Consider the following 19,523-nt stretch of genomic DNA (forward strand, 5'->3'; position numbering starts at 1 on the left):
AGTTCATGGTGGCAGAAAACAGTAAAATCAACAGAGCAAAAAGGAGGAGCACAAGAGAAGACTCGGTCCCTTATATTGTACGCAGGCTACCCACCCTGGGGTGAGTGTAGCATGCACGGCCAAATCCAAGCATTGATCATGAGTTAATCAGAAATTCCAGAAGCCTGCCCCCAGGACTGAATGAGAGTTTGGGAGGACATCCATACTCAAACCGTAACAGGAGGTCTAACTTTTTTGAGCTCTTTATGTTCCAGATACTATTTCTCTATCTGGGAGCTATTTTCTGATTTTATCACAGAACTGAGGGTTCTTTCCTTCTGTCCTTCCCTGTTGGTGTCCCTCTCTCTGTGGAGGCCACTGACAATAGTGTAGGAAGCTGATTGTAAGTGGGAGAAATAAATAGCTTATTATCTTATTATTATTTTTTAAAAATTGCCTGGGTTGGGAGAAGATTCTCTCCTGCTGTCTCAGCATCACCATTTCTAGGAACTAGAATGCATGCCTATGAAATGCATGCCTGTGAAACTTTTCCCTATTGTTTTCAGTTTCTTCAATATCCTGGGCCGGAGTTACCCAGGATGACTGGACTGTGATGTGTTTGATAATCCAGGCTGTCTCTGAGGGCACCTTACTGGCTCTTTCATAACATGACCTAGGTGTCAGGTCTAAGGTGGGATGTGGGGTACAATGTTACAGGCATGGGCCAGTTTCCCTTAACTCACCCTCAAAACTTCGGATCTTAGTCCAACATGGTTTTGTTTGTTTGTTTGTTTGTTTACTGTTCCTATCAGACTGTATCTTTCACCTTTGCCCCGGAGTAACTGCTTTTCTTCAGCACTGAGTCAGAGGTGCTCACCTTAACTCCCTCTCCCTTCTGTCTCCTACATGATGAAACTGACCTATTTGGAAGTGCATAAGAAGTTGTCTTATGCCATCTATATCCGGATATGCCAAGGTCATGGGCAGCTTACCTTTACGTGTTCACCATCTCAGTCCACAGAATAACTTCATTCAGAAGTGGGTACTATCAAATCTTTGCTTGAACTGAGAATCTGTTGGGAGCCGCAGCCCCGAGCCCGGTCGCCTCACTTGGCGGACGTGAGGCCTGTAGTAAAGAGTGAGGCCTGAGGTAGATTACCCCTCCCATCGAATATGTTAGTTTCCTGCTTACCGCGTAAACAACCCGCTCAACAATATAGTCTGCCTGGCAACTGATGATGTTAGCCAATCAGCTTGCCTTGCTTACTTTAACATGATTGGACACTGTACCCGTATATATACCGGTGCCACCCCTGGGCGGAAGTAGAAGCCAGGTAGAAGCCCGGAAGCAGAGGAGCCGCGGAGAGCGGACCGATAGAGGCTTCGGAGTGAAGCCCAAAAGGAGCCGCGGGGAGCGGACCAAAGGAGGCTTCAGCTGGGAGAACCCAGGGCAGGCTGTACGGAGAAGAAAAATAAAAAGAAAAGGTTGTCCACTACCAGACTATGTCGTGTGTCCTTCCTGCCGGCCGGGAGCGGACATCGACATTTGGTGGCCCGCACGGGGACTGATCACCCCCGAGACGTGGAAGTGGACAACGCTCCAGTACAGAGCTGCGAGACAGGTGAGTTGGGGATAAGCCTGGGCTCTGGGTGGCGCGCACCTACAGGGCTTTTAGACTCCCCTCAGGCTCACGCGTAAGTGGCGGATTCCTTGGGCCTCACGCGGTGAGTAACATATTAAAAAATGGGAAACATGCTAGGTAGCGGCACTAAGAGCGAGGGTGGTTGTGGAGAAAGCTCTCAAGAGCTTACAAAAGTATGCAGGGTATCTGAGCAGGCCCAGTCAGGGAGCTCCCGAGAGGTGTTTGTCAAGGGGAACAAGGATGCTAAGGAGGAGGACGGGGCTCTAGCCTCGGAGTCGTCTGACTCCGAGGACGAGGGAAAGTTAAATGGCAGGGAGGCCAAAGAGACCAGCTGTCAGGAGCCTAAGTCGCTCAATAAGGAGTCGCAGGGTTCTTTTCCAGCATCACGCCGCGAATTGCGCTCTGCTCAACCTGGTCTGCGGAGGAGTAGAGAGCTCCTGAGTGCGCCCCGGCGCGAGAGGGAGGCGATCCCTCGCCACGAGGCGGCCGTCTGGGAGCTCCCTCCCCTTTCGCCAGAACAGGAAGTGATGCACGGGCCCCCATTTTCCGCCCAATCACGGCCGCTGTCTTATGCTCCGCCGCCGGCAGGTCGGTATTTTTACAGGCGGCTTTGGCAGGGGGGACGCTTGTCTCATGAGGTACATCCACCTGGGATAGATAGTGGCCCCTACGAGATATTTCCTGTACAAGTAGCTATGGGCCAGGGACGCAATGCATGGGAGCCTTTTGAGATAAAGCAGATTAGAGAACTTAAAAATGCAGTTACAACCTTTGGGCCGACTGCGCCTTACACCATTGCCATGCTGGAGAATCTGTCTTCTGGGCCCCTCACCCCCGCGGACTGGATTCAGCTGGCAAAGGCCTGTCTGCCCTCGGGCAGTTACCTGGATTGGCGAGCCTGGTATGCAGAGTTCTCTGCCGAGCAGGCTGAGAAAAACGCCAATCGAGGAAACCGGGGGTGGAACAAGGAAATGCTTATGGGAGAAGGTCGGCACGCTGATGACCAGACCCAGTTCCCCGGCGCTGTCTATGAGCAAATCAATGCCATAGGACTCCGCGCCTGGAAGCAAGTAAGTGGTGCCGGAACAGCCTCCTTGTGTCTTTCAAAAATAATTCAGGGTACCACAGAGCCATTTGTTGACTTTGTGGCCCGAATGCAAGATGCTGCCGATAAGATATTTTCTGATCCGGGAGTGGCTCGACCGCTGGTAAGGCAGCTGATTTTCGAACAGTGTACAAAGGAGTGCAAGGCGGCGATAGCTCCTCATAAGAACAAGGACCTCAATGCCTGGATTAGGATATGCAGAGAGATAGGGGGGCCGCTCTCCAACTCGGGAGTGGCTGCTCTCCTGGCCGCGGCTATACAGCAGAGGGGACCTCGCGGGTTAGAAGGGGAATGTAAGGCTAAAGGGTGTTTTGCCTGCGGGGAGCCAGGACACATTAAACGTCACTGCCCAAACAATGCAGATGCTAGGCCTTGCCCTAGGAATGAAGAACCATATGTTTGTGGGCGATGCAAAAAGGGATCACACAAAGCTGAGGAGTGTAGGTCGGTCTTTGATGCTCAGGGCAACCGTATTTGTGGACAAGATGCTAGAGAGCCAAAAAACGGCCAGAGGGGGCCCCCTTCACAGACGGGCCCCCGCCCCAGAGACAGGACAGCTCAGGGTGGCAGCCTTCAACAAGGGCCACCCCTGGGTCAGCAGGTGTGGACCTCAGTGTCGCCTCCAGACTTATATGGGTGTTCATCTTGTCATTTGTCACTCAGCACCCTATAATTTTTCCAAAGGTTACTGCCTCTGAGCCATTAGTCCCAGCAACTACAATATACACAGATGGCTCTAAGACGGGGATAGGCGCCTATGTGATCCTAGGCAAGCCCCCGGTTACCATACAATTTGAACCAGATCAGCCTCAGGTGGTGGAACTGCAGATCGTTAAAATGATTCTTGAACGGTTCTCAGAGGCCATTAACATTGTCTCCGATTCTAGGTATGTGGTCAATGCTATGCAAGTGCTTGAGACTGCCGGTTTAATTAGATCCACTTCCACAGTGGCTGGACTGTTCCTGTCTATCCAGACATTGCTTCAGAACAGACACCATAAGGTCTTCACCACCCACATAAGAGCACATACATCCCTGCCAGGGCCCATGGCACAGGGGAATGCGGCTGCTGACACTGCCACTCGCCCGTTATGGATTTTTACCTTACTAACACCAATCGAGCGAGCCCGTGCCTTCCATGATAAATTTCATGTTAATGCCAGGACACTAGCAAACCATTTCCATGTTTCTAGAGCAGATGCACGAGATATCGTGCGACTATGTGACTCCTGTGCCACATACAAACCTGCCATACCGATGGGAGTAAACCCTCGAGGTTTGATCCCTGGTGATGTTTGGCAGATGGACATCACACATATACAGGAGTTTGGGACTCTTAAATATGTTCATGTTTCCACAGACACCTGTTCTCGCGTCATATTTGCAACAACAGAAACAGGTGAAAAAGTGTCTAATGTAATCAATCATTGCCTGGCGGCTTGGGCCGCATGGGGCAAACCAAAAATATTAAAAACTGATAATGGACCAGCCTATATAGACAAAGCCTTCAATGAGTTCTGCAAAATGATGGAGGTTCAATTAAAACATGGTATCCCATACAATCCCCAAGGTCAAGAAATCATTGAGAGGGCTCATAGAAGCCTCAAAAAAATTTTACAAAAACAAAAAGGGGGAGTAGGCCAAGGCCTGGCCCCAAAGGCACGATTATCCATGGCACTATTCACACACAATTTTTTAAATTTAAATAATGATAATCGCTCCCCAGCTGTGGAGCACTGCAACCCTTCCCCCAACCATAAAGGGTGGGTGAAGTGGAAAGATGTCCTGACAGGACAATGGATGGGCCCGGATCCGGTAATCAGCTGGAACCGAGGCGCGGTTTGTGTTTTCCCACAGGAACCGGGACGAGAACCACTGTGGATACCGGAGAGACTGACACGGGCAACAAAGCCCTCGACTGAAGATCAGACCTGCCCTACTGGAGATCCATCACAGACCAACCAACAAGATGAATAGAAATAGCGGTAGCCCAAAATGGACAAGAAGATCCTCAGGCATATGCATGGCTCGCTCGCCTAGCCTACGACCGAGTCTAGGGACGGTGAGCTTCCCACACTCCTCCTCTAAAAAATTATGATATAGCAGGGTAGATGAGTCAATGACGGGTAAGAGCGTGCCTCCCCAGCACGACTCGACCTAAGCCAGGCCCTACCCCATCCTGCACGTAAGCCGCTGGACTGTTAGATGCTGCCCAGGTCTAAATTTCTCTCCGAGGGGATTTCTTTACGGAGAGAGAATGAGTGCAAGCTTGTGTGCATCCAGGTTCCGTCCAGTTTGTGCCTGGCCCTAGAAAAAGGACGAGGGCCTCAGGGCCTTGGCAGACCATGGGACGGCCGACCAGGGTCTAAGCCAAGGACCTACGGTGGGCCTACACATAGGGCATAAGCCTCTGCACCCAGTCCAGGAAGGGCTACGATGCGCACATTCATAAAAAATAAAAAAGGGGGAGATGTTGGGAGCCGCAGCCCCGAGCCCGGTCGCCTCACTTGGCGGACGTGAGGCCTGTAGTAAAGAGTGAGGCCTGAGGTAGATTACCCCTCCCATCGAATATGTTAGTTTCCTGCTTACCGCGTAAACAACCCGCTCAACAATATAGTCTGCCTGGCAACTGATGATGTTAGCCAATCAGCTTGCCTTGCTTACTTTAACATGATTGGACACTGTACCCGTATATATACCGGTGCCACCCCTGGGCGGAAGTAGAAGCCAGGTAGAAGCCCGGAAGCAGAGGAGCCGCGGAGAGCGGACCGATAGAGGCTTCGGAGTGAAGCCCAAAAGGAGCCGCGGGGAGCGGACCAAAGGAGGCTTCAGCTGGGAGAACCCAGGGCAGGCTGTACGGAGAAGAAAAATAAAAAGAAAAGGTTGTCCACTACCAGACTATGTCGTGTGTCCTTCCTGCCGGCCGGGAGCGGACATCGACAAGAATCTATGTATGTTTTCTTCCTTTGGAAATGAACACTATGCAACTGATTCTTTTAAGCTGTTTCCAGGATGCTCAAAGCAATTTTATTTTCTACCTGTAGCCAGCGTGTCACAGTATACTTGAGCACTATGTTTGTGGGCGTGGTTAAGTGTGTGTGTGTGCACACTTTGATTTTGATCTTGGTCCTGATTTTTAATTTTTTCACTACTATATTTTACACTTTTCCCAAAAGCAACCTCAAATTCTGAGTAGTCTCAAAGCATGTAAAAAAAAAAAAACCCAATAACTACATAGTAAATTTAAAATGTTTTAAAAACATTCTTTATCTTGAAATATAAACTGATTTACCTGTAGCTGTCAAAAAAAAGAGGTGCTAAATTGTTTGGGAGAGCCAGTGGAAAAAATGAGATTTAGGGAACAGCTGCAAACCACCAGGAGTATAAAAATACAACTACTGTTGTGGAGAAATCGTTTCCAAGGTGAGAGGACGTGGTGACTGTTCTTTTCTTGGGTTTAAGGTTATGCACTGCCTTCCATTCCTCTGAGGTCTACTTTCTGAGCATGCACTTTCTAGCATTTTGAAATTTTTGCCAACAAGGCATTGAGAGGTGATGCTACGAGCAGCATTTACCTTGTAATGTTTATTAAGTTGGCTGCCAAAATCTACAAGGGAAATTTTGGGGAGGAGCCTTTGATTGTATGTTTTCAGACAGTTGTGCATAAGTTCAAAATCTGACATTTTCTTTTCTATCGATTGAAAAAACTAAATCAGACCCACCCTAAGACACATGTACTTTTAGCATTAGTTGGATTCCGGTCAGTATGATGAGTACATTAAAACTAATCTCCTACAGAAAATATAGAGAAAATTATGATCAAAACATTTACAGAAAAAAATGCTTGTAAACATACGTGTAGGTTGATTTAAAAACAAGGGAATCTAAGATTACAAGGGGAGAAGGAAGTGGTCCCGCAGTGACCTCTCCACTCAGAACAGCCTGAGGCATCATTTTGTACATATTCATTCATTCATTGAATCAACAAATATTTATTCAGTGTCCACTTTGTGCCAGGGGCTTTTGCTCTGTTTTCAACGTGAAAACAATGTACACATGCAAACCAAGCTCTTGTAAGAGCAGACTTCCAAGACACATGCTACCAACCTGGACCTTTTACAGGGTTTACAGCATGAGTATCTCTAATGGACTGACTAGGAATATTTAACATTTCAGTAGTTAATTTTTAGTTATTTATTAGGTGATTTGCCACTCTCCCCATAACGTTTATTTTTCTTCCTGCTAATGGACAAAATTAGTATTTTATTCCTATTATAGTGAATGTGTTTTCTGATATCATCTTCAATCTCCATTTTCAGAGTGCTGTAGTTTTCAATGTAAAGGGTCTTTTACTTTCTTCATTAGATTCCTAGGTATTTCATTTTTTTCGATATTACTGTGAAAGGTATTGCTTCCCTAATTTCCTCTCTCAGTGAGTTTGTTATTTATGTACAGGAAGGCTACTGATTTTTGAATGCTGACTTTGTATATACTTACGCTACTGTATTTCGTTATCAAATCTAGAAGTCTTTCGGTGGAGTTTTTGGGGTCTTCTATGTAGTGTGTCATGTCATCTGCAAATAATTATAATTTAACTTTTTCCTTTTTAATCCTTATTCCTTTTATTTCTTTTATCTAATTGCTCTGGCTAATTTCCAGAACTATATTGAATAAGAATGGTGACAGAGGACATCTTTGTTTTGTTTCTGATTTTAGAGTGAAAGCTCTCAATTTTGTCCATTTAGTATGATGTTGACTGTTGGTTTGTCATACATGGCTTTTATCAGATTGAGATAAAGAGCCCGTATTCTAATTTTCTGTAGGGTTTTTAACCATGAATGATGCTTTATCAAACACTTTTTCTGCATCTGCTGAGATGACCATATGATTTTTGCCCTTGGCTCTGTTAATCTGGTGTATTACATTTATTGATTTGCATATGTTGAACCATCCCTGCACCCTGGAATGAATCCTACTTGGTTGAGGTGTACTATGTAGAATTTATAAAGAACTCAAAAAAATCAGACCCCACGCCAAATTTAAAGACCCAGTCCAAGAATGAGCATCTGAAATAGACACATCTCAGAAGAAGATATAGAAACAGCAGATAATAACATCATTGGTCATTTGAGATATGCAAATTAACAATTGCAAGTCTGTATTACTTCCCCTAAAATGGCTGTTATCCAGAATCTAGCCAATAACAAACGCTGGTGGAGCTATGGGGAAAAAGGAATCCTTCTCCACTGTTGGTGGGGTGTAGACTGGTGAAACCACTGTGGAAATCAGTGTGGAGAGTCCACAAAAAACTGAAACTAGAGGTTCCATCTGACCCAGATAATTCCCTTTCTTGGTATCTTTCCCCAAGAGTTAAAAGCATCATATGACAGTGATGTATGCACACTCATTTATAGCAACACAGTTTGTAATAGCTAAATCCTGGAAATGGCCCAAATCCCACTCCATCAATGAATGGATAAATAAGATGTGTTTTTTTTTTTTTTAATGCAATGGAGTACTTCTCTGCCATAAAGAAAGATAAGCTTGAGACATTTCTAGCTAAATGGATGTATCTTGAGACCACACTCTTAAGTGAAATAAATTGGACACACATGTAAATATGACATTATTTCTCTGGTATGAGAAGCCAAAAGAGTAAATAAGAACCAAAATGTGTAATGGATATTGTGAAATAGGAAGAAAATGTTCAAATGGTAAGAGAAACAAGGGAGGATGTACAGTATTGCTTTTGAAAGTTATTTCGACATTTGATTTCCCAAAACTGTACCAATGCTATGCAAATGAAGGACAGTGGCATTCAGTACCATAACTGCTGTGTTTAGGGACCTTTCTTTTCATCTGTATCAAAAGTTTTTATTACTGACGATCAATATTGTATGGATTGACAACTATTCTTTTCTGAAAAGTTAGCAGGGTCTATCAAATAAAAAATATCCTTTTGTAAGTAGAAAGCAATATTCCTAATATGTATTATCTCAAACAATTTGGCCTTTCCAGACAATAGTAGGTATAAGCATTTAACGGCCATGGATGTCATGAGAAAACATGGAATTTGGGTCAAAATTTTGTTGTCATTTTTGCATGATACTTTCCTTGTCCATAAACTGGTTGCTTTATTATTTTTTTCTTTTCTTATAAAAATGGGCTCATATAATCCAACATGATAGAAGTTTATAAATTGTCATTCATGAATCAGTTTCACAATTTGAGGTGAAACAGGTACATGGTTATAATGTGTAATCACATCTAATGATACTGTAAATCCTGCCTACCACATGAGAGCCTGAACAAGTCAGTGATTTCTGAATGATTTCTAAGGTCTTCTTCAGAAACTTTAAGGGAATCCTGGTGTTATAGATTAAAACTAGTGGTCAACTTAACACCAGTGAGATTAATTCACCATGATGCTGAGTGTAGATGTTCCACCTGAGGAAAGTCGCTAGCATAAACAGAGATGTGGAGAGGAAGGGAGGCTTTGAGGCACTGTGGGTTCTCCTATGAGTTGCTGTTTGAGCTGTTGATTTTCCAGGAGAAGCTTTGGTGCTCACACTGAGCATTGCTTCCTGGCTCCAGAGGGAAAGACGTGTGCCACTTGGTCTCCAGGATGAACTCATCACACTGGCTTCCTGGCCTGTATTGGACTGTGCTTGGAGGAGCTTGGGGACTCTGTGTCACTGAGGATGGCTGTCATGCTTTGCAGGGCAGCCCTGGTCTTCATTAACCCTTAATCTATTAGCACAGCTCCTTCACCCAGCTGGCACAGACTTCGTAGCTTATAATAAGAAAATGCCCACTTAAGGCCTAATTAAATGTGATTTGTCTTTTTTAATGAGAATCTAGGTATGGTGGTGCATGCCTGTAATCCTAGCACTCAGGAAGCTGAGGCAAAAGGATTATTGCAAATTCGAGACCGTCTGGGCCCTTGGCTGAATATTCTATGTCTTTGGTGTTGTGGATAGATTTCCCACATTTTCTTTCATTAACTCTGGATGACCATCATAAAATAATATTCTAAACTCCATGTCCTGCTTCTAATTGTTCTCACTGCTCCAGACTACAACACCTGGCTTCTAAGAGAATAATTGGAGAGATACAGAAACTATAAACTTTGCATCTAATGCTTATTTTTAGGGGACACCATTTTGTTATAAACTACTATAATTTTTAATACTTGATGGATCTTGATGGTGTTAAGTCATAAGTAGGTACCAATATTCTGTGTTACCTAAATCTTTCCCTTCCCACAAGCTATTGTCATGTTAGCAACATGTCACTAAACGGAGTGAAGATTCAACTTGTATCTTTGTCTTGTTTTTTTTTTTTTCTTTTTTGAGACAAGGTCTCACTATGCATTTGAGGCTGGCCTTGAACTTGCTTTGTAGCCCAAACGGTCTCAAATTTGCAATAATCCTTTTGCCTCAGCCTTCTGAGTGCGGGGATTAAAGGCACGCGCCATCACGCCTAGCTTCTTTGTACTCTTTAACAAAGACAAATCACATTAATTAGGCCTTAAGTGGGCATTTTCTTATTTATAAAATGTGAGCTTTTCTGCAATTTGCTAAAAAAAAAAAAAGCACGTTAGTCTGTTTTTATTTTAAAGGGAGGAAAACAGAACAGTACAATGAAAGGAAACAGTAACTGGACAGTAGGAAATTTACAATCATTACTATGTTACATGTTGTTATCCTCTGAATAGTTACCCAGACCACCAGCCCCAGGCCTGCAAAGTCAGTCAAACAGCATAAATGTCAGGGTGCTTCCCGGCTTCTGTTGTTTGGGTTATCATCATCTCAGCCAGTGTGTGTCTGGTTGCTTACGGGTAGGAGGCAGAAGCGCTTCCTTGATGCTTCTTCCCGGCCAGCAGGGCCTTTGCTGGCCCGTTGGGAGACGGCGCAGCTTCCCCGAAAAGCACAGAATTCTTAGAGCAGCATTTTACTCAGTGTTCCTTGACCACAGTAACAGATGAGAGTGTGACTGGGTAAATCCATTCTATCGGCTCTCAAATAAGTAAGTCCTGTGTTGTATGAGAGTATCCTGTCAGCCCAACACAGAGGCAGCTTTCACAGGAAAAAGGAAAAAAGGGAGAAGAGGAGAGTTTTGTAGCTATTTTTGCTAACATTTTAAATGTTCAAAAAAAAAAAAGCAGATTAAAAAAGGGGGGGCGGGGATTTAGCTCAGTGGTGTAAGAATCTGCCTGGTGAGCTCGAGGTCATGAGTTCGATTCCTGGTACCAAAATAAATAAATAAATAAATAAAAAGATTTAAATGTTCAGTTACAAAACTTGGGAGTTCTGTCACAAGTTTGTGCATGGTACAGTAACTTATAGAAGTATGATGTAAACTTTAGAATTCTGTGTCTTGGCAGAATGGAAAGTTTTATAATAAAGTGCAAAGGACATAAATAGAGAAAGAGAAAGAGAGATTTATTTAGTCAAAACCACTCTCTTAGGCCAGGCAGTGGCTCGTATCTGACTTCTCTAGCCCCTTGAAGGTGAATATTCCAGAGGACAGACACTTGCAAAGATCATTTCTCGTGTGAATTAATAACCTAGAAACTCTTCAAAGATTTCTCCATTACTTGTGAAACAGCAGTGTCTCACGGTAACTGTTAGCAGAGTGGCCAATTAGTAACGAAAATCGATCTGTTTATCACAAAGGACAGCAACTGGAAGATAAAAGCCTCCACCCTAAAAATGGATTTTCGATTTCCTGGCTTCTGGGTCTGTGCCTTTGCTTCTCCATTTAAAAAGCCAGACTTAATTAGCAGGAAAGCAAAATTCATGGCTCCTGCTCTCTAACGGTGGACCAGTGAGGCTGGGGTGGGAGCACAATGCCCAGGTCCCTGGGGCGGATGGCAGAGGCAGGACTGTCTGCAGCTGAGTGGGAGCCTCAGACTCTCCTCTTAAAGCTATAGATGTGTGTCCAGGACCAGCAAGCACCCCTGCAGAATTAACCCCAGGGGTCCCAGGGATGGCTACATGTGAGAATTCTCTGAGAGGTTTCAAAAGACTCCAGAGACTGGCCTCTCATGCCACACCAAATAAATCAGCAGCTCTCGGGACAGGAATGGAGGGGGCTTTGATGGAAGTCAGGGGGGCTCAAGAACGAGCGAGGGTCAGAGGTACCCGGGCCCTCACAGCAACACACATAGCTTTTGCACAGGACAGATGCTGCAGATTTGCTGAATCAGAATTGCAACATGTGAATTTGGAAAGAACACATTGCTCGAAGTGTTGCTTAACCAGCTCCCTGAAAATGTCCTGTGCCAGGACTGTCTGCAGGTCTGCAGTCTCGCCCAGGCGGGCCCTGCCAGCTCAGGGCTTCGCTTCCCTCTCATTTGCTGTTCTGGCTTCGCATTTCTTAGGTGTGTGGCTGTGACTGCTGTTGGAGATGTGGTCTCTGTGCTGCCCTGGGTGTTTGTCAGCCTTTTCCTCCTCCTACCTCAGGCTCCGGAGCAGCTGATTTCCCAAGCGTGTTCTACCACATTGGGCTTTCGTCAGACTCACGAGGGGGAACCTCGACCTGGAAACGGGATGAGCCACTTGGCAGAGAATTAAGTGTCATTTCCCTCTAGGTTTTTATCTCCATTAATATAGAAAAACAAAATATTCTTTTGTGGACTGCCCCACTTCAATATTGGCAAGCACAGAAAACATTTCATTTTGTTAAAAAAAAATAATAATAAACCAGGTGCTACAGACACAAACCTCTTCATCAAAGAGCCATTTTGCAGATGAAGGTCCATCTTGTTTTGTGTTATTGATAGAATTTGTTGCAATTTGAAAAGTACAGGGTGAGACTGTTGTTCTCCCAGGGCAGGGGTGCTAGCATCCTCGTGCACCCACGGCCTGTGAAGGAGAGGACCGCAGCCTGTGAAGGTTGAGAGCTGAGCCTTACTGACAACGTGCATTACTCACATTTGAAAAGCCCCACAGACAGGGTATTAAAATATTATCTTTTTAAAAATCTTTTGAGATAGGGTCTCACTATGCTGTTCAGCCTGGCCTTGAGCTCACTTGGTAACCCAGACTGGTCTCAAACTTCCAACAATCCTCCTGTCTCAGCCTCTTGAATGCTGGGATTACAGGCACGCACCACCATGCCTGGCCTAAAGTATTATCTTTATGATGCTCTGGAAAGGTTCTCTGGGTTGTTTTTCTAATAAATATGTATTTTTCTTCTTCCTAGCCAAATCTAGCCTTTTGAGACTCAAAGATTTACCTTTTGCATGGCAAAATCTTTGAAGTAAACATAGTATGCTTTGACAAAAGTATAGATTTTGGCTTTTCATAATGTTTGGCTCATTTAAGCTAGTAGCTGCATTGTGTTAATATATAATAACACAATAAATAATGTAACATATCTCTTTTGTGCTGTCGTGCCATTTGAAATGGCATGGTAAGTTTATCATAATTAGAAACAGGGAGGAATCTCTCCCTCACAGCCATCTTGCCAAATGTAAGTTTTTCCTTATAATTTTGCTTTTCTCTTTGGTTTTTCTGAACACTTCTCTAATTAACATGCAACTTAACTAAGAAAGATTATCTTGTGAGTGCCCTGTCCCCGCGAAGGTCCAGGGGAGGTCCTAGGTCCTGAGATTGTTGGTCTTGCTCATCAGGAAGCCTCCTGCAGTCTCTCTCTCCCTCCATCTCTTGTGCTCTCTAGATAGAGTTTACAGAGTTTTGAGACTTTAATAAATTTTTAAAAATCTTTTAAGCAATGCATCATAAATATTTTTCAATGTAAATCAAAACTTGTCTTACTCTTTGGGGGAGACTATAGAATATTACACCAAGTGGGTCCATGGTATTTACATTTTAAAACATGAGTCTGCCATGGGTGACTATTTGGGGGGTTCCCAGTTGTTCCTCATGATGAAGACAGCAGTGGACATCTCCCCTGTCCTCTGGGGATTACTACACCTGTCACTGCAGCTTTGCTCCCCTGGCCTAGCAGTCTGAAGTCCTGGATTTGACCTGTGTTTGTCGTATAGCAGCCATCACGGAGTTTATCAGGTAGACTTGGGGAAACTCCTTACATTCATTTTGCGAGATGAAAATACCAGTCATTCCCCTGCCTCTCTCACGTAGGTGAGGCGGCGAGGAGGCAGTGAACGCAAGCACACTTAAATATTGTGCAACACCACACAAATGCAAGATGCTATTATCTTATCAGTGTTTCATATTCTTTATTTATTTATTGATTTTTGGAGGCAGGTCACTATGTAGTCTGGGCTGGCCTTGTACTTGAAACCATCCTCATTCTTCAGCTTCCTGGAGTGCTGGAATTATAGGCATATGCCACCATGCCTAGTCTCATATCCTTTTTTGATGTGCTGCATGCATTCATCTTTGTTCATAATGTCTAATTTCAACCCTGTGCATTCAGTGGATTTCCATTGTGTGGTTTCCCCTGCATGCAGCTATAAATGTATGCTACTAGTATTTCTCACATTTTTGGTTGTGGACTACCTGCAACAACTCCCTAGTGTCCTCAGGTGACAGGCTGGCTCCTGGAACCCCGGCCTCCTTTGTCCAATGAATCAGAGACTCTGTGTAGGGTAAAAGTGAAAGACAGACAGACAGACACACACACACACACAGACACACAGAGAGAAACAGAGAGAGAGAGAGACTTCTGGGTTTTTTCCTCAAATATGTCTAGTGATTATGATAAAGATGAAAATTTGCGAACCAAACTGGGTATGGTTGTGCACACTTGTAATCCTAGCACTTGGGAGGCTGAGGCAGGAGGATCATTGTAAGTTCAAGACCAGCCTGGGCTATAAAGTGAGCTCAAGACCAGCCTGAACTGCATAGCAAGACCTTGCCTCAAAAAGACCAAAAAAAAAAAAAAAAAAAAATGAGAACCATTGGCTGAGGTGTGCATCACTCATCCTCACTGTGTCAGGGAGTGTTGATGTCCACCTGCCTGGGATAAGTCTTCTGGAGAGGTCACTGGATTGGAGGACACACCTTCATCTGCCCATCATTAGATGGATGAGCTCCTAGCTGAATGGACTAACAGGCGGGGGCGGGTTGGAAGAAGTGACTCGTGAGCTAGGGATTGTGTCTGGTCCTTCCTTTCTGTTCTTCTCTTGTTCTCTGCTTTTTGAGTCTCATCAGCTGAGCATTCTTTCTCCTCTGAGCCCTTTGCCTTGATGTTCCCACCTTGGAGCAAGCTAATCACGGTCTGAAACTGGGAGCTAAAACTGTCTGTTTTCCTTTCAGGTGTAGGTGTCAGGTGTTTCATCCCAGCAATGACAACACTGACAGATGCACTCACCAAAAGCTCCCTGGTACCTCTGTGGCTGGAAGACATGCAAGTTTAACCCAGGTAACTGTGCCTCGCACACCCTTCTGACATGAGTCCCATGAGCAGATCCTTGGAGAACCATCTCAGAACAGCAGGCTGTTCCAGTAGATGGTAAGTGTCTTGGCCATCGGCTTCCCAAGAAGGGCTTCTGCTTTCTTGGCAAGTTTTAGGGTCATGTGGTTGCCTAGATTTGGCTAAAATCCATTGTCTGCCAGGGTTGCTAATGGTCAAAGTGAAGCAGGCAGGATGTCTCCAAGGAGGTGAGAAACCAGGGCAGCCGCGCTGAGTGGAGGGCCCGTAAGTAATGCACAGCACACAGCTTCTGTCCCTGTGGCTCTCCCTGTGCTAACACTGGCAATTGCTCTAGAATGGAGAAAAATAGAGGGAGAACAGGAGGAAGCTCCTAAAAATATCAAGCACGCCATGTCTCGACATTACATTCTCACACGATGGAGTCTGTGATGACATCGGAGCATGGCGAAGACGCCTGCTCCTGAGATCGGACAGTAGGACCAGGTCACCCCAGGGGCGCGCTTGGTGACAAACTCACCAATTTGCCAACGATACCAAGTTTCTAATAAAATTAAATTTGGGACCAAGTCAAGGAGACGTGAACAAATGCTCCAGGCTCTCTGAGCCAGGGGGTGGAGTCAAGTATCAGATTGTCCTGAATGAAGGTCATTAGCTTCTGTTCTATAAGGTCATTTGCAGATAGCTCTATTGGCCAAAGTTATAATGTGTGAGCCACTGGCCTGGGAACGGGGAGAAGTGCAAGGTGCTGTTGGGAAAGAAGAGCAAACACGTTTGGAACATTTAGTGCTGTTTGACACTGTCACCTGCGATGCCGAGGACAGCATCTAGCGTCCCTGTCCAAAGTGAGAAGCGTAAAAGTAGGCAATTTACATTTCAGCCCTCCTCGTGACATAGTCCATGACAGAAGGCCTCCTAAAGAAGGGGGATTTCCAGTCTCATAAAAGTTGACGGGAAAGCGTATGTTTGTATTTATAAGCATGTGTGTCAGCTTGAGAGAGCAGCTCGGACAGTACAGATCAGGGACAGGAATGAAGAGATAAAATCCAATGGCGTGAGATTCATTGAGCCAATCAGAGGACTCAGCACTTGGAAGCGTCTCTGCCCCAGTTAGAGGGTTAGTGGGTAGAGAGAGGACCCATGGGCAGTGTCTGAGATCACCTGTGAGCTACACAAGAACAAAGGATGAGGGAGAAAAATCAAGACCCTGGTTATCAGCCTTATCCAGGTTACATCGGGCTCCCTTGGAGCTGAGCTTGCGTGTGCAGTGATAGTTGAATGTCCAACTCTTTGATGCACCCCAGCCTTGCAGCGGCTCCTCTTCCTGCTCCCTCTTCCTGAATTTATTTAGATTAACTGCAGTTCCTTTGATGTCAGAGATGCAGGGCGTGTGGGGTTCCCAGTGCCCAAAATCCTGGGTTCACTTTATTCCAAGCTCCGGCTCTGCTAGGGCTCTGTGTGTCCAAGGCTCTGAGCTGATGCTCCTGAGAGCCGGCACTGTGCTTCTCCCTGGGCACGGACCCTGACTAACTGTGCCTTCTCAGTGCAATGGGGCTGTAAGGATCAAAAACTTACCAAAATATTTAATTTTTTTCAATAGGAATACTGACCCCAAATGCTTCAGATCATCAGACAGCATCACCACCTTCAGGATGCCCAAGGCATGAAAGGAGGAGTCAAGGCTGTGCAGTGAGCGAGGAACCATCTAGTCCAGCTAGTGACAGCAAAGCTTCCTCTGTGCCTGCCCACCAGATCGAGTGTACGAGTATGTGGAGTGTCCGGTTACTGGTGCCAGGGCCAATAAGGAGAACCTGGATCCTTCAGATCTGATGCCACCACCTAATCAAACACCAGCCCCCGACCAGCCGTTTGTTTTGTCTACGGTCAGAGAGGAATCCTCCATTCCAAGAGCAGACTCTGAGAAAAAGTGGGTCTACCCTTCCGAACAGATGTCCTGGAATGCAGTGCTAAGGAAAGGGTGGAGGTGGATGGATGAGGACATTAGTCAGAAAGGTGTGTATAATATCACTGAGGTTCACAATCAGAATAACGAGCAGGCCTGGAAGGAGATTTTGAAATGGGAAGCCCTTTATGCTGAGGAGTGTCCTTGTGGTCCCTCGCTGATCCGATTCGGAGGGAAAGCAAAACGGTATTCACCAAGGGCCAGCATTCATTTCTGGATGGGGTATGAGCTGCCTTTCGACAGGCATGATTGGATCATCAACCGCTGTGGGACGGAAGTGAGATACGTGATCAGTTACTATGACAGCGGCCAAGTGAGCAAGGACTGCCAGTTTGCCATCCTGGATGTGTGCCCAGCCTTGGATTCGCTTTCGGCTGTGTGGGACAGATGAAGGTCGCTTGGTGGCGCTGGACGTCATAACCACTGTTTTGATTGTGATGGAAAAATATAAACTATTTTTTTCTGAGGAGTACATTAAACTATTTCCCTAAACTGAGTTTCTTTAACTTCATATTGCCTGTGTAGTTCAGCTAAAAAGTCTTAACTTCTATAAAAGAACTTTTGAAAAGTGTTTAAAGTTGTCTTGTTTTTTCAAGAATGAGATGTAAAACCTGAAAGTCAGTGCAATGTTCACGAACTTTTTCCTGGTCAAATATTATAACTGAAACTTAGAAATAAGACATAGTTATGCTTTTTAAAAAATGACCAGCATTTCTAAAGTCCCTGCAATGTAGGAGTAGCCCTGAACAATATGCAAAGATATACACTGGAAATGTACCCAGCAAGAATAAGCATATCGTGGCTGGGGTTTTAGCTCAGTGGCATAAACACCTACCTTGCAAGCAGGCGGTCGTGAGTTCGATCCCTGGTACCAATAAAAAACGAAAAAGACAAAAAAAAAAAAAAAAAAAAAAAAAAAAAAAAAAAGAATAAGCATATCTCAGCTCTCCAAATTCTCATTTATGCGAGTTTTTCACACTGGACCTTGTTATAGAAATTTAAAACACCGGGAAGTGGTAACGCATATATTTTGGAACTCATATTTTAACTTTAAATTTTTCCTTTTTATTTCTGTAACTTTAATATGTAAGTCTATTCCCCCCAAAACGAGTATCATTGTCTCTGGCACTTAACAGGTCATCCCAACTTGGAGTACATTCCTTTGCAGCTTGAGAGGCTGAATCCAAACTCTGAGAGTCCTGCTGAAGTCACAGGGCCAGGACAGATCCCTCTGTAAGACACGAGGACATTTGTCTTTGGGTTAAAGTTCACAAGAAGAGTATTTTTTTCCTCAAATGTAGAGTATTGGCATCAATACAGAGACTTGAATGTGTTTTTGTTTTTAAGGAAGCTTTAAATTTGCGGTTGGAATTTGGTTATTGGACTGGTTATTCTAGTTATAGCAGCATGTTACAAATGACTGGTTTTTCTTTATTGCAGTTAATGTTAAATCTTTCATTTTTCTCGAATACTGTAGTGCTAAATTAGTGGATGGAATTGACAATGTAAATGATTAACTTGATGTGGTTTCTCTGTTGTGTCAGTTCTGTGTGGGATTTCAGAAATATAATAATTTTAAGTTGTACATGTCAAATATTTACATATTTTTAAATAAAGCTTAGTTAATGGTTTAAAAAAAAAAGTGCTCTGAGGAGGTGAAGACAGCAGGTAAAGAGCAGCAAATCAAGCTCTCCGAGATTCGGAGTCCAGACCCTGGAATATAATAAGCCGGGGAAGAGAAGGAGGGAGGTGGGTCCCAGGGTGCAGGAAGGCTCTAAAGGGAGCCCTGGCACCTGCAGGGAAATAAGGAGATAGATCTCCATGCAGAAAAAGGGGGGTGCACTGTCTCCCCGACTCCCGGGCTGAGGCTACAGGGACACAGAGAAGGCCGTGACTGCAGAGGCCTCCAGGCACAAAGCACAGTGAGTGAGTCACAGCGGCTGGTGAGTGACACAGTCCCAGCGTCCCCTTCCAGGGAGAGGGAGCCCGGCCTGACACGTTTTAGAAAGAGGCCAACTCAGCCTGGGAGCAGCCAGGAGGTGGAACTCCTCTTGGGGTCCCCAGGGACTGGCTGGGGACAACCTTGGGAGACCGGGGTGCCTGCAGCCAATGTCAGGCCGGCAAGGGATGCCCAGTGTCACAGGCTGAGTGACCCAGCCCCCAGCCCCACACCGGGGGGACGGGACCTGCCTGGACTTCTGTTGAGATCACGGAGGAATCGTTTTTGTCTTTGCCTTTTCTTTTCTTGATTTTTTTCTTCACACGTGTGAATACTGTTTTTTAATTTTGTTTTGTTCTTGCTTTTGTCTCTTTCTTGTTTCTTTCCCTTCTGTCTTCTTCACCCAAGTTTCCCAAATCTTGAGTAAATTTTCTTTACCATTTACCCTTGTTCTAATCTTTCTCTTCTTTAATTTCTCTATTTTTCCCTTTTATCTTTTTAAAAATTGTCTCCCCTTTGGGTAAAAAT

The 19,523-nt window shown here is 44.8% G+C and overlaps 1 pseudogene; it reads left to right on the forward strand.

Moving 5' to 3' along the window:
• The first annotated feature begins 5,544 nt into the window (after positions 1-5,544).
• On the forward strand, positions 5,545-17,989 carry LOC100727765 (holocytochrome c-type synthase-like; annotated as a pseudogene).
• The last annotated feature ends 1,534 nt before the right edge of the window (positions 17,990-19,523 follow it).

Source organism: Cavia porcellus, unplaced genomic scaffold, assembly GCF_034190915.1.
Source record: "Cavia porcellus strain 051 isolate PalLab524CR breed Dunkin Hartley unplaced genomic scaffold, mCavPor4.1 scaffold_22, whole genome shotgun sequence".
In the NCBI taxonomy this organism is placed as follows: domain Eukaryota; kingdom Metazoa; phylum Chordata; class Mammalia; order Rodentia; family Caviidae; genus Cavia; species Cavia porcellus.